Genomic DNA, 14,442 nt, shown 5'->3' with positions numbered 1-14,442 from the left:
TTTTTTTGTTTTATAAAACGATTTGAAAATAAATCAGTACCGAAAATCGAAGACCGTTCAATATCTAATTCTTTCATCAAATTAACGCGGATAAATGAACAATTTGTATCAATCTTTTTTCTTTTATAGAGAACTCAAAGACTAAATCAGTATCGAAAACCGGATATTGATTAATACTATAAATGAGCGTTAGAAAAATGTCTAAGTGCAATGACAAGGTGTTTTCATCTTACAGGTACTTACCCCACTAATTTATTCAACAAATTAAGTCGGATAAAAGAAAGATTCGTATAAATTTTTATTCTCTTATAAAGAAATTAGAGAATCAGTCAGTACCGAAAAGTGAAGACCAATCAATATTTAATTTATTCATCAAATTAACGCGGATAAAGGAACGATTCGTTGAATCTTTTTTCTTATAGAGAAATAGAAAAGTAAATCAGTATCGAAAATCGAATATCGATCAATACCGTAAAGCAGTGTCAGAAAATTGTCCAAGTGCAATGACAATTTGTTCTCAATATTCAGGTATTTATCCCTTTAATATACTCAACAAATTAACTCGAATAAACGGATGATTCGTATCAATTTTTCTTGTCTTATAAAGAAATGAGAATAAATCAGTACCGAAAATTGAAGACCGATCAATATTTAATTTATTCATCAAATTAACGCGGATAAATGAACGATTCGTATGAATTTTTTTCTTATAGAGAAATGAAAAAGTAGATCAGTACCGGAAATCGAATATCGATTAATACTATAAATCAGTGTCAAAAAATTGTCCAAGTGCAATGACAAGTTGTTTTCATCTTGCAGGTACTTACCCCACTAATTTACTCAACAAATTAAGTCGGATAAAAGAACGATTCGTATCAATTTTTATTCTCTTGTAAAGAAATTAGAAAATTAGTGAGTACCGAAAATCGAAGACCGTTCAATATCTAATTCTTTCATCAAATTAACGCGGATAAATGAACAATTTGTATCAATCTTTTTTCTTTTATAGAGAACTCAAAGACTAAATCAGTATCGAAAACCGGATATTGATTAATACTATAAATGAGCGTTAGAAAAATGTCTAAGTGCAATGACAAGGTGTTTTCATCTTACAGGTACTTACCCCACTAATTTATTCAACAAATTAAGTCGGATAAAAGAAAGATTCTTATAAATTTTTATTCTCTTATAAAGAAATTAGAGAATCAGTCAGTACCGAAAAGTGAAGACCAATCAATATTTAATTTATTCATCAAATTAACGCGGATAAAGGAACGATTCGTTGAATCTTTTTTCTTATAGAGAAATAGAAAAGTAAATCAGTATCGAAAATCGAATATCGATCAATACCGTAAAGCAGTGTCAGAAAATTGTCCAAGTGCAATGACAATTTGTTCTCAATATTCAGGTATTTATCCCTTTAATATACTCAACAAATTAACTCGAATAAACGGATGATTCGTATCAATTTTTCTTGTCTTATAAAGAAATGAGAATAAATCAGTACCGAAAATTGAAGACCGAACAACATTTAATTTATTCATCAAAATAACGCGGATAAATGAACGATTCGTATGAATTTCTTTTTCTTATAGAAAAATGAAAGAGTAAATCAATACCGAAAATCGAATATCAATTAATACCATAAATCAGTGACAGAAAATTGTCCAAGTGCAATGACAATTTGTTCTCATTTTTCAGGTACTTACCCCTCTAATCTTATTCAACAAATTAACTCGGATAAACGAACGATTCGTATCAATTTTTTTGTTTTATAAAACGATTTGAAAATAAATCAGTACCGAAAATCGAAGAGCGTTCAATATCTAATTCTTTCATCAAATTAACGCGGATAAATGAACAATTTGTATCAATCTTTTTTCTTTTATAGAGAACTCAAAGACTAAATCAGTATCGAAAACCGGATATTGATTAATACTATAAATGAGCGTTAGAAAAATGTCTAAGTGCAATGACAAGGTGTTTTCATCTTACAGGTACTTACCCCACTAATTTATTCAACAAATTAAGTCGGATAAAAGAAAGATTCGTATAAATTTTTATTCTCTTATAAAGAAATTAGAGAATCAGTCAGTACCGAAAAGTGAAGACCAATCAATATTTAATTTATTCATCAAATTAACGCGGATAAAGGAACGATTCGTTGAATCTTTTTTCTTATAGAGAAATAGAAAAGTAAATCAGTATCGAAAATCGAATATCGATCAATACCGTAAAGCAGTGTCAGAAAATTGTCCAAGTGCAATGACAATTTGTTCTCAATATTCAGGTATTTATCCCTTTAATATACTCAACAAATTAACTCGAATAAACGGATGATTCGTATCAATTTTTCTTGTCTTATAAAGAAATGAGAATAAATCAGTACCGAAAATTGAAGACCGATCAATATTTAATTTATTCATCAAATTAACGCGGATAAATGAACGATTCGTATGAATTTTTTTCTTATAGAGAAATGAAAAAGTAGATCAGTACCGGAAATCGAATATCGATTAATACTATAAATCAGTGTCAAAAAATTGTCCAAGTGCAATGACAAGTTGTTTTCATCTTGCAGGTACTTACCCCACTAATTTACTCAACAAATTAAGTCGGATAAAAGAACGATTCGTATCAATTTTTATTCTCTTGTAAAGAAATTAGAAAATTAGTGAGTACCGAAAATCGAAGACCGTTCAATATCTAATTCTTTCATCAAATTAACGCGGATAAATGAACAATTTGTATCAATCTTTTTTCTTTTATAGAGAACTCAAAGACTAAATCAGTATCGAAAACCGGATATTGATTAATACTATAAATGAGCGTTAGAAAAATGTCTAAGTGCAATGACAAGGTGTTTCATCTTACAGGTACTTACCCCACTAATTTATTCAACAAATTAAGTCGGATAAAAAAAGATTCTATAAATTTTTATTCTCTTATAAAGAAATTAGAGAATCAGTCAGTACCGAAAAGTGAAGACCAATCAATATTTAATTTATTCATCAAATTAACGCGGATAAAGGAACGATTCGTTGAATCTTTTTTCTTATAGAGAAATAGAAAAGTAAATCAGTATCGAAAATCGAATATCGATCAATACCGTAAAGCAGTGTCAGAAAATTGTCCAAGTGCAATGACAATTTGTTCTCAATATTCAGGTATTTATCCCTTTAATATACTCAACAAATTAACTCGAATAAACGGATGATTCGTATCAATTTTTCTTGTCTTATAAAGAAATGAGAATAAATCAGTACCGAAAATTGAAGACCGAACAACATTTAATTTATTCATCAAAATAACGCGGATAAATGAACGATTCGTATGAATTTCTTTTTCTTATAGAAAAATGAAAGAGTAAATCAATACCGAAAATCGAATATCAATTAATACCATAAATCAGTGACAGAAAATTGTCCAAGTGCAATGACAATTTGTTCTCATTTTTCAGGTACTTACCCCTCTAATCTTATTCAACAAATTAACTCGGATAAACGAACGATTCGTATCAATTTTTTTGTTTTATAAAACGATTTGAAAATAAATCAGTACCGAAAATCGAAGAGCGTTCAATATCTAATTCTTTCATCAAATTAACGCGGATAAATGAACAATTTGTATCAATCTTTTTTCTTTTATAGAGAACTCAAAGACTAAATCAGTATCGAAAACCGGATATTGATTAATACTATAAATGAGCGTTAGAAAAATGTCTAAGTGCAATGACAAGGTGTTTTCATCTTACAGGTACTTACCCCACTAATTTATTCAACAAATTAAGTCGAATAAAAGAAAGATTCGTATAAATTTTTATTCTCTTATAAAGAAATTAGAGAATCAGTCAGTACCGAAAAGTGAAGACCAATCAATATTTAATTTATTCATCAAATTAACGCGGATAAAGGAACGATTCGTTGAATCTTTTTTCTTATAGAGAAATAGAAAAGTAAATCAGTATCGAAAATCGAATATCGATCAATACCGTAAAGCAGTGTCAGAAAATTGTCCAAGTGCAATGACAATTTGTTCTCAATATTCAGGTATTTATCCCTTTAATATACTCAACAAATTAACTCGAATAAACAGATGATTCGTATCAATTTTTCTTGTCTTATAAAGAAATGAGAATAAATCAGTACCGAAAATTGAAAACCGATCAATATTTAATTTATTCATCAAATTAACGCGGATAAATGAACGATTCGTATGAATTTTTTTCTTATAGAGAAATGAAAAAATAGATCAGTACCGGAAATCGAATATCGATTAATACTATAAATCAGTGTCAAAAAATTGTCCAAGTGCAATGACAAGTTGTTTTCATCTTGCAGGTACTTACCCCACTAATTTACTCAACAAATTAAGTCGGATAAAAGAACGATTCGTATCAATTTTTATTCTCTTGTAAAGAAATTAGAGAATTAGTTAGTACCGAAAATTGAAGACCGATCAATATTTAATTTATTCATCAAATTAACGCGGATAAATGAACGATTCGTTGAATCTTGTTTCTTATAGAGAAATAGAAAAGTAAATCAGTATCGAAAATCGAATGTCGATCAATACCGTAAATCAGTGTCAGAAAATTGTCCATGTATAATAACAATTTGTTCTCATTTTTAAGGTATTTATCCCTCTAATTTACTCAACAAATTAACTCGAATAAACGAATGATTCGTATCAATTTTTTGTCTTATAAAGAAGTGAGAGAATAAATCAGTACCGAAAATTGAAGACCGATCAATATTTAATTTATTCATCAAATTAACGCGGATAAATGAACGAGTCGTATCAATTATTTTTTCTTGTAGAGAAATGAATGAGTAAATCAGTACCGAAAATCGGATATCGATCAATACCATAAATCAGTGTCAGAAAATTGTCCAAGTGCAATGACAATTCGTTCTCATTTTTCAGGTACTTACTTTTACAAGTTAGGATTTGGTAAAAAAAAAGTCTTTCCCGAGTCGAAATATTAATTCTACATTAATCCTGCAAATTGCATCCAATTTGAAAAATCAATGCAGAATATCTAGATGCGCAATAGTGAACATGCTTTGTCCTACCTGAACGTTATATCTGGCTACTCTCGCAGTCTCGCCCATGATGAGTCTTCAACAGCGACGTATTCCGTAGTTATTTAATACTCGTTTATATCGATAATGTATATGTACTTAATCCTTATATTCTTAATTAATAAATGAGCAATTTTTGTTGATGTTGATTATATATTCGCTTAACAGCGCAAGGAAGAGAGCAAAGATAAAAACGTAAATAGAACTGCCTTTGTTAAAACTGCGCGTGAGATTAATATATAAGGATTAAATAATCATATAAAAATTAGAGGAAATGGGAGATGAAAAACACTTTTTATTCTCATCATTCTTAAAGTTCTTTTTTCCTTTTTTCTTCTCTTTTTTTTCTTTTCTTTTTTCTAATAAGAATGATGAGAATTGCAGCTCTCAAAAGAGCTGAAGCTGCAAAGGCAAAGACAACGGTTATGTCTAATAATGCTGTTTCACTAATAGAGATTTTAATTTAGATTCGGTACAATAAGAAAAATAAACAAGAATGAGAAACGGACATTCTAGCAGATTCTAAACGAAAACAGTAATCTGAGCATTATTAGACGAATAAAAATCAACATTTGTAAAATTTATATCAGATTGTAAGATCATTATTCATAGTTTTCTAAATTATGTGCAACTTTTTATTAAGAACATAATTAAAAATTTGTATTCATAAACTTTAGCTTGCCTCAGCAACCTTGTTTAAATAGACATTCATATTTTATGAGAAAAGAAAAGTAGAACTCATGTTACGTGAAATTAGGTTAACAAATAATCAAATCTCAAGCTATTTTATCAGTTTTCAGATGATAAACTATGAATGCTGGTCTAATTTCGACTCGGGTATGTCCTTACTTCGAGTAAGGTCTGTTAAAATCAGAAAAATAATAATGCGTAATAATAATAACTCAAGGTACCTCGAATACCATACATGATGTGTCGCTGTCCACGTCTCTCGGCGCGCTCCAAGACCTCTCTCCATCCTGACTTCTCGATCCGACGTCCTCCTTCCGGTTACTTCGTCGCAGCACCCCCGGATACTCCATCGTAGCACTGGCGACGACACTGACTCTAGCTCTAACACTCGCGCAAGTAAGATTCGGGGACAAAGAAACGCGTATTAACCGCGATACGACTACTTGCGTCGCGGTATGCGCGTCGTTCGTCGGCTCGAGGCGCAATGTCCTTTCCGCAATCACGGAGTCATATATAAGCGTACGAAACCAAACAACCGGGAAGGCACGGTTACCCCCCACCTTGTCGATCAGTGTTGATGCCTGCGTCGTCCGTAAGCTGAAAATGAAAACAACTCGTGTTTTCAAAGCATGCCTGTGAGAGACTCGCTTCTAACTTCACAATACTTGTTTACGTATGTTCCAAGAATCATATTACACCGAATTCAAACTGTCTCTATTGATATGACATACACGAGATCTGCGATCGCATCATTGATCTTTCTTTGGACAAGAAAATCCTGAGAGGAACGCTGTTCGAGAATATCACATTTTATGTTTCAGATGCCTTGCAGATTATCGAATCCGATGTAACAGATCAAGGAAAGTATGAATACGTCGCTATGAATAACACGCGTGGGCATGGAGTACTTCAAGTCAATCACGTTATACGTGAAACGTATGTATATTTAATATTATATAAAACTTACCTTTTTAAACAAAAAGGTAAAAAAAAGGCGCCAAGTACAAGCGCAACACGTATTGTGTTATTTTTAGAAGCATCAAACTCAAATTATTTTATTTATTGTATATATGTGTACATAAGTTTTTACAAGTAAAACTTATAATTATAATAAAACTCTGCAACACTTTTCTACTGTACAAAAGAAGTGATATATCAGAACAGTAGCGCCAACTAAGAAACCTAACATATATATATGATTATTGTATACTTAACTTAATATTTTTAGAAATCTCAAATTCAAATTATTTTCTTTTTTAAGATATATATTATGTACATAACATAAGTTTTTATAATATATGTACATAAACTTTTAAAAGTAAAAATTATATCGTGTTATAAAAATTTAACACGTTTGTTAATAGTGTCCAATATTTAAAAAAAAAATATCTTTTTAAGGGTTATGTTATTCAAAATATTCAAGAAAACCTAGCTATAAAAAATGTCCATAACATAAATGTTTACAAGTAAAATTTATCATTATTTATTAGAACACTGAGTTATATGGTTGTTTTACTTGTTATTGTAACAAATTAATTATTATAACAATGCAATAAAAAATATTACATACAAAAAATTTTGGCGCGGCTGCACCAAAAACTATATTGAACTAAAATTTGTTTAATATTTTTATGACAGTATTTTTATTATAATATATTCTATAGTGAAGGTTTAAAATTTATTTATTATAATACTATATAAACTTAAATAAAACATTATATCGTATATGTATAAAGAAAATTTACAAGAACATTTTATTATAATAAAAATGCTGTCATGTATGTATTAATCAAGTTTTAGTTCGATATAGTTTTTTAAAGTCAAATTAGATATCATTGACATTTCGTCAATTATAATAAGAATAACATCTTTGAATAAAAAAATATCAAAATATGTAGAATATATACACATTCGATATGTATATTCTATAGTGAAGGTTTATCATTTATTATAATACTATATAAACTTAAATAAAACATTACACCGTATATATATAGAGAGAATTTACATATACATTTTATTATAATTACATAATATTATAATTAGAATTTATTATTATTATATATACGAGAGTAATTGCAGATTCATAAAGTGTCTATGATTATTAGTCGGATGATGACGGATCTTGAATGCCGAGCGCGAAATTCCGACTTCTTATTCCCGGAAAATTCGTCAAACGTCAAACGAAGGACAAAAAGTGTCGTCGCTCGCGAGCCGATCAACACAACCGGCGCGATGTAAACATTGCGGGCCTCGGCGGCGGTTGAAGAGAGACTTGCCCTTGGGCATCTTTTCTTTTCTCGAATGGCATTAAAGATAGTAGATATGGTTGCAGCACGGGCATAAACCGCCTGAAAGTGAATGTAGCACGGACTTCCATGCAGATTTTACCACCAAGATCTAAAAGTGGATGTAGCATTGTAGTTCTCCTCTCAAAATGGATGCAAATGGCGTCCATTTCCAGTGCGAAAAATCGGTGTCGCCGAAAACGCCGTGTTGGCCGCTCTCAGCTTCCTCTCTGCTGATAAAGACTGACAGCCCTGGGTAAATTTTCGTATCAATCAAAGGGACCCGAAAGGGCCTAGAGGTAATTGAAGAGCGATGATAATACCGACTGGTTTAGCTACATTCACGCTAATACAGCTAACAACTATTGCCGGTGCGAGGCAAAACGAAAGTCAACATGCTATTCGTGTTTTCTCGTCGCTCCTACGTCTTTCGACGCACGCTGTCAGCAGTTGCTGAATCGACCAGGCCACGTTGTGACCCAAACGGCTGCGACATTTCTTCAATCATTCATCCCGGCGCGCGCTTACTTGTTAGAATTCTGTAATTAATAACTGCATAATTGTTAAGAATATCGCAGAACGGTATGGGACTGTTATGTTTGTATTAACCCGCTCTATGTCTCTACGAGCTTTGCAACAATTGTTAGGAGACACCCTGTATACAAGTGGTCTGTTCTTTTTAACTGCACTACTGAACTGGTGCAATAAGTTAAAGTGAAAAAAAATATAGTTGTCTCATTCTAACTTTTGCACTAGTTCCGCAGTGCAGCGAAAAAGAACAGACTAATTGTGTCGCAATCGTCGCAGAACAATTTTGACGACGACGACGACGGCAAGGGCTCCGAGGGGCCTGAAGGTAATTCAAGAATCATGACAGTACCGACTACTTCAGCTACACCGAAGATAACACGAATATTTGCAAATCTCTCTGCCTTGTTTCTACGCCTTGTAGAATTTAGTTTTTAACTCTGAAACGGAAAAGAAGGGAAAAATAATCCCTGATGGTACATAATTAACATATATATAAATTACAATTACTTCAACTTGTTAACTCCGATTTTATTTTTCAGTTAATTTTATTGGGAGGATAATTTTCTCTGAGGTAAGAATACAAAATTTTCCGGCATAGGCCGTATGCTGGACATTTAATTATTATATTGCCGGAGGACAATAAAATAAATTGAATTTATCATCGTAATCAACTGTGTACCTTCAAAAATATCAAGCTCTATCAATAAAACAGAGACAAAAATACAAATTATTTAAGGATGCAAAAAAGTATCCAAATACAGTAGATTTGAAAGAAAAAATTTATATATTTTTTTCTTTTTCCAATATTTATGTTTGCCTTTATTTTTTGCGTCTAAACCAATATTGTAATTATACAAAAAAGCAAAACAGGAAGAATGTTTTCTTTCTTACGTAATAATAAAAGATTCTACGGATGTTTTTGCCTGATATTAGTTAGCCATTTAAATTACCAACTTACCGTCGTTACCGACCAAACGGTCAGTTTACTTTAACTCGTGATGTGCTATAGTCCGTTGTATAGCCAGCATTTAAAGTGGACGGTGATCGCCGTGAATCGCATTAATTAATACGTTGAATCGTAATTAATCGCATTTTTTTATCAATTTGTGTCGACACGTAAGAACAATAAGTGTAACAACAAGTGCCTGGAATAAGCGTACGACGTAAAAGAGAAACCAGAGGTATTGACATTAATTCGGTTGGTGAGTAAGCAAATCATTATCAATTACAGTTCAGGGTTATCTATCAGTGTCAGTTCGCGCTATTATAACTATGACCTCTTTCTGAAAGATATCGCTCTCGAAATATCGTCCAAAAGTCGAGACGCATCAGTTAGGTTATGTTGAGCACCCGCAAGATTTAAATTTTTGAGAGGCAGCGCGGTTTCTTTACACTATGCTCCGCAGTGTCACTTACTGTCAACTGCAGTTATTATCAGTTACAATCATTATTGTGCTTAATTAATTTTAAAATTAGCTAGATAAAGATACGATGAGACAAATCTCTCTTAACATATTGTCCTGATTATAAATGAATCTCAATGCAATCTCAGTCTCAATGCCGTCTGATATATGCAGTATTAACGCAAATATCTACTATGTAAAAATATATTTTAATATTTTACACATTTGTAACAATGTAGATTAAATTATCTATGAACGTCATCTTAAATAATTATATAAAAATAACGCATTTCCCGATTAAAGATATAGATGAAGATAATACATATTTATACAATTTAGACAGAAATAAGTTGGTGCCAGAATTTTAACTGAATGGTCATCTATATAATTTGATCAAGATATTACGTAGCAAACGCTAGGCGTAATTAATGCGTATTATGTTCGCAAATATATCACAAAGATGTCTTTGAAAATTGCAGCAACTCTTGTTTATTGTTCCCACGGCTTACGTTCCCGTTTAAATGACGCGTCGAATTATCCGCTGTTGTATCGTATTCATGAGAGATTAGACGGGAATTTATTACTCAAAGCCGTTCGCCCTGCGAAATATCCGATCCGTTGTCGTAGCCGGCACTCTCGGTTTCTTTCATTAGCGTTATCGCTCGGGCGTGTTGGGAACAATGCGCGCGATTTCAATAGCGCAAAATTACGTATTAGTTATCATCAGGCTGCCCGTAGATTGTGTTGCCGCATTTCCCTTACGAGCCATTTCTGGCTCGCGGTTTCTCCGCGTGTAATAACACATGAATAATGCCGCCACGATAATGTGCAACGGTGTGCGTGCGAATGCGTGTGCGACTCTTGATGCCACGCGCATCTCTCTTAGTTAAGAAAATTTGAACGACGAGCTTGCCCGTTGTGGAATGATCCTCCTGCGCGGGCCGGTCGGGTCATTACGAGTTGGAGCGCGACACACGTATCGTTGGTCGATTATACGCAAAAAGTACACGCGATCACTTAAATAATTAAATTCTCATTAGCCAGCCGAATCAAATCGACGTTATTAAGTGGAATTTAATATTTTGCAAAACAGCAATTATGCATATTTTGCGCATTTTCATGCACGATGCTCACACAAGAGTGCACACATCCACATATTAATATTTCGTAATTAGAAGTTCCAATGTTACACGTCCGACGTGATACTAAGAATTAATCACGCATGTTTCGATGTGTGAAGTAATCCCACCTCTGGTTGCCGAGCCAGTAATACATTTGCGAGAGGAAAATTTCGCTACTTTTGCCCGTTTCTATATAATCCTCCAAATAGCGCGATTAATTACGCGGGTCGTCATTATACGCGTCATTATAAAATAAATTCTCCCGTATACGAGTTGCGTCGTATCAGGTATGCATGTAGAGGGAAACGATTCGCTTTATACTTAACAAATTAACGGCGCTGATTCAGTGGCTTTGTAGGGAGCTTTCGAGATAGAATCTATTTCGTGCACGACGGGGTTGCGCACACTCGACGCGGGACGTGCGCTCTCTCTCTATCTCTCTTTCTCTCTTCCCTCTCTCCCCCCTCTCTCTCTCTCTCTCTCTCTCTCTCTCTCTCGCTCTCGCTCTTTCCATTCGGGGATATACTCGAATTAATTACGAGACCCCTCTCATTTACGCAGTTATTATGAACCTTACCCTAAGATCATTACTGAATTACACCGAGAGAAGAAGAGAAAGAGAGAGAGAGAGAGAGAGAGAGAGAGAGAGAGAGAGAGAGAGAGAGAGAGAGAGAGAGAGAGAGAGAGAGAGAGAGAGAGAGAGAGAGAGAGAGAGTGAATTTTAAGAAACTCTGCGCTTGCTTGTTTGCACGCGCAATTAACATTCACCTTGCTATCGACAGTCCCGTGTGTAATTGTTCATTTTCGATTGATATTTGCTATATAAGTACTTAGACAATGCACCGAAACTACAATAAGTAGTCACAACATTTCTCCCAGTCGCTAATATTCCTCAAGATTTCACGACGGATTACTTTACGAAAAAGATCAAGCGATGCGTATCTTGGAAATTTGTAATGAAAGACTTTATGCTGCATAATTCGCATTCCATTACGATCAGAAGCAAGTATTTGTAATCACGAATTAATGTACGTAGTCCACCGGAAACCTATCATCAGTTGTTGCTAGATTAGAATTATCTTATCAACCGACGTAAATTTTCATTATCTAATACCTCCTCCGTTTTTCCAATGCCGCATGTTCGCTTTGCTTTCGCTTTGCAATTGCTAACAAGAAAAAATCAATCTGCAAAATGAAACCTCCACTCATCGTCCACGTAATCCAGCCGGCCTCTCGATGTCATGGCGGTCGTAACAAACAGTTTCATATCGAATTTAATGCCGGTGCCGCCCACATGACGAGAAAAATATTTGGTTTTCAATATAAAATAAGCCTGCACAGAAACAAAGCACGCTGCGAAGGAAACACGGGAGGGGCAATCGTGGGAAGTCAGCAAGCATTCACGGCACTCAAGCTCGATTTATCCAGAGAAACGGTATCGAGTATCCGCTGTACCACACACATAGTCTCCCCCTCTCTCTCCCTCTCTCCTCTCTGCCGTTTAAGCGTAACTGGGTATTCCATTCTTTGAGAGCCCGCGGAGTTTCCCCGATATTTCTGAAAGCGGTCGCTGTGCGATAGATCCTGCGCGCTCGTTTTATCCCTGTACTTTTCCGAGTTCCCTTCACATACATCATGAGGTTCCCGGACAGTCTGACGGAAACAACGCGATTCGAAAGCGCAATTCTGCAAGTCGGATCCGTATTTACGTACATCTTGTACTTTACGTTCCCTGCGCGCGGGGATTTTAATACGGAGTATCGGTCGAAAGTATTGGGAAGAGAGGTACAATGGGAGCCCCTGACAGAATGCCCATTGCTCAACTATCCGAATTATCTTGAATTATTTCGAGCCGAAAAGTTCAGGAAACGCACGCTCGATGATTTTTCCAAGTCTGCCCATACGTTACACTTGCAGTACGCAAACGGTTGCTTTGATGAATCGCGTTCAGATAATCGTTGCAACTACTCGTCGCAACGTCGTTCGAGGAATTCAGCTCGTGGATAAGAATCCGGTGGGAACGAAAGAAGTATGTTCGCGCGTTGTAAGCAAGATCCAACATCTCGAAACGTCCCGTATAGAAAATGTTTTAGAATCTGTTTGGGTTCTATCCCGATTTCCCAAAATATGTTTGGGTTCTAACTGGGAAATATATACAGATTCTAGTTAGAAGTGTAATATTTTAAAAATGCGATTCTAAATGGGAAACACAAACAGATTCTGTTTGGTTACTCCCAACGTTTTCCCAAAAATGTTTCTGGTTTTCATTTTACATTCTACGATAAGAATGAGATGTACAATACCTTAAATATTTACACTTTACATATATATGCATACACACATATACTTGTAAAATATAAATATTTAAAGCATAAATACTTGAAGCAATATTTTGTGAGAAGTTTTTATAAAATAAATGAATATTTAAAACTATATATATTTTTTATTGTAAATATTAATGTATAATAATTATCTCTTATATATAAAACAATAATGCATGTACATAACCGAATTAATAATATGATATATATATATATATATATATATCGTATATATATATTAATTCTCTATGGGCCGAATTTTTGTTTTAAATATAAAAAAATTTATGGAACGGAAAATCAACAATTATAAACCTATATATGTAAATGAAAAAGAAATTTCTAGTTTTAAACAATTTTATTACAATAAATTCACTTTGTGACTTTCAGGTAACAACGGCTTACAATGTTCGCATTTTTGTGTATAAAAACTTAAGCGTGAAATTCTACGAAGCAGTTTGCACTTGGCGTTAAACATCAATGTACGTTGCATTTGGAACATTTTATTTTCGGAACTCCTTTACACCCACAGGGTGTTTCGGGGACATTAGGGCAATCTCCTTTCCAAGGGCGATGACAACTATTATTATTCGTCTGGGATACTGATTGCCAGACAATTTTTTATGGTTCTGAATTTTCCTCATCCGACGATGATTTCGTACTAAATTCTTCGTTGCTGTCAATAATATTTATCCGTCGTCGGGGAAATACTACTGAATCTTCATCGGACTCGGAGTCTAATAACGAATCTTCTGATCCATTACCGCTAATGTGTCTAATTCTAATTCCTCTTTTATTTTTATCTGATTTTGTACTCATCTTTTGGGTGTATGATATATAAATCTGAAAACAGGAGAAAGCACAAGCTTTATCCTAAATATACCGAAATCTGCCATAATAGCCCACTGTAACCTCAAAGTTACAAAAGTGTATCATATAAAAACAGGAACAAAATGATAATTAAAATGCAAACAAAGAAGTTGTTATTGATATACAAACCAGGAGCT

General features: G+C 33.7%; 1 protein-coding gene across 1 annotated transcript in view; it reads left to right on the top strand.

Annotated features, from left to right (window-relative positions):
- Positions 1–9,776: 9,776 nt before the first annotated feature.
- dpr12 (defective proboscis extension response 12) overlaps positions 9,777–14,442 on the top strand; it is a 357,607-nt gene continuing 352,941 nt past the window's right edge. Inside the window, exon 1 of the mRNA XM_011139984.3 lies at positions 9,777–9,795. The gene's annotated coding sequence lies outside the window, so the exon portion shown is untranslated. The remainder of the gene's footprint in view (positions 9,796–14,442) is intronic.

This window comes from Harpegnathos saltator, unplaced genomic scaffold (assembly GCF_003227715.2).
Source record: "Harpegnathos saltator strain DR-91 unplaced genomic scaffold, Hsal_v8.6 scaffold208, whole genome shotgun sequence".
Lineage (NCBI taxonomy): Eukaryota > Metazoa > Arthropoda > Insecta > Hymenoptera > Formicidae > Harpegnathos > Harpegnathos saltator.
Note: the sequence above shows the minus strand (reverse complement) of the source record. Positions and strands in the feature narration are given on the sequence as shown.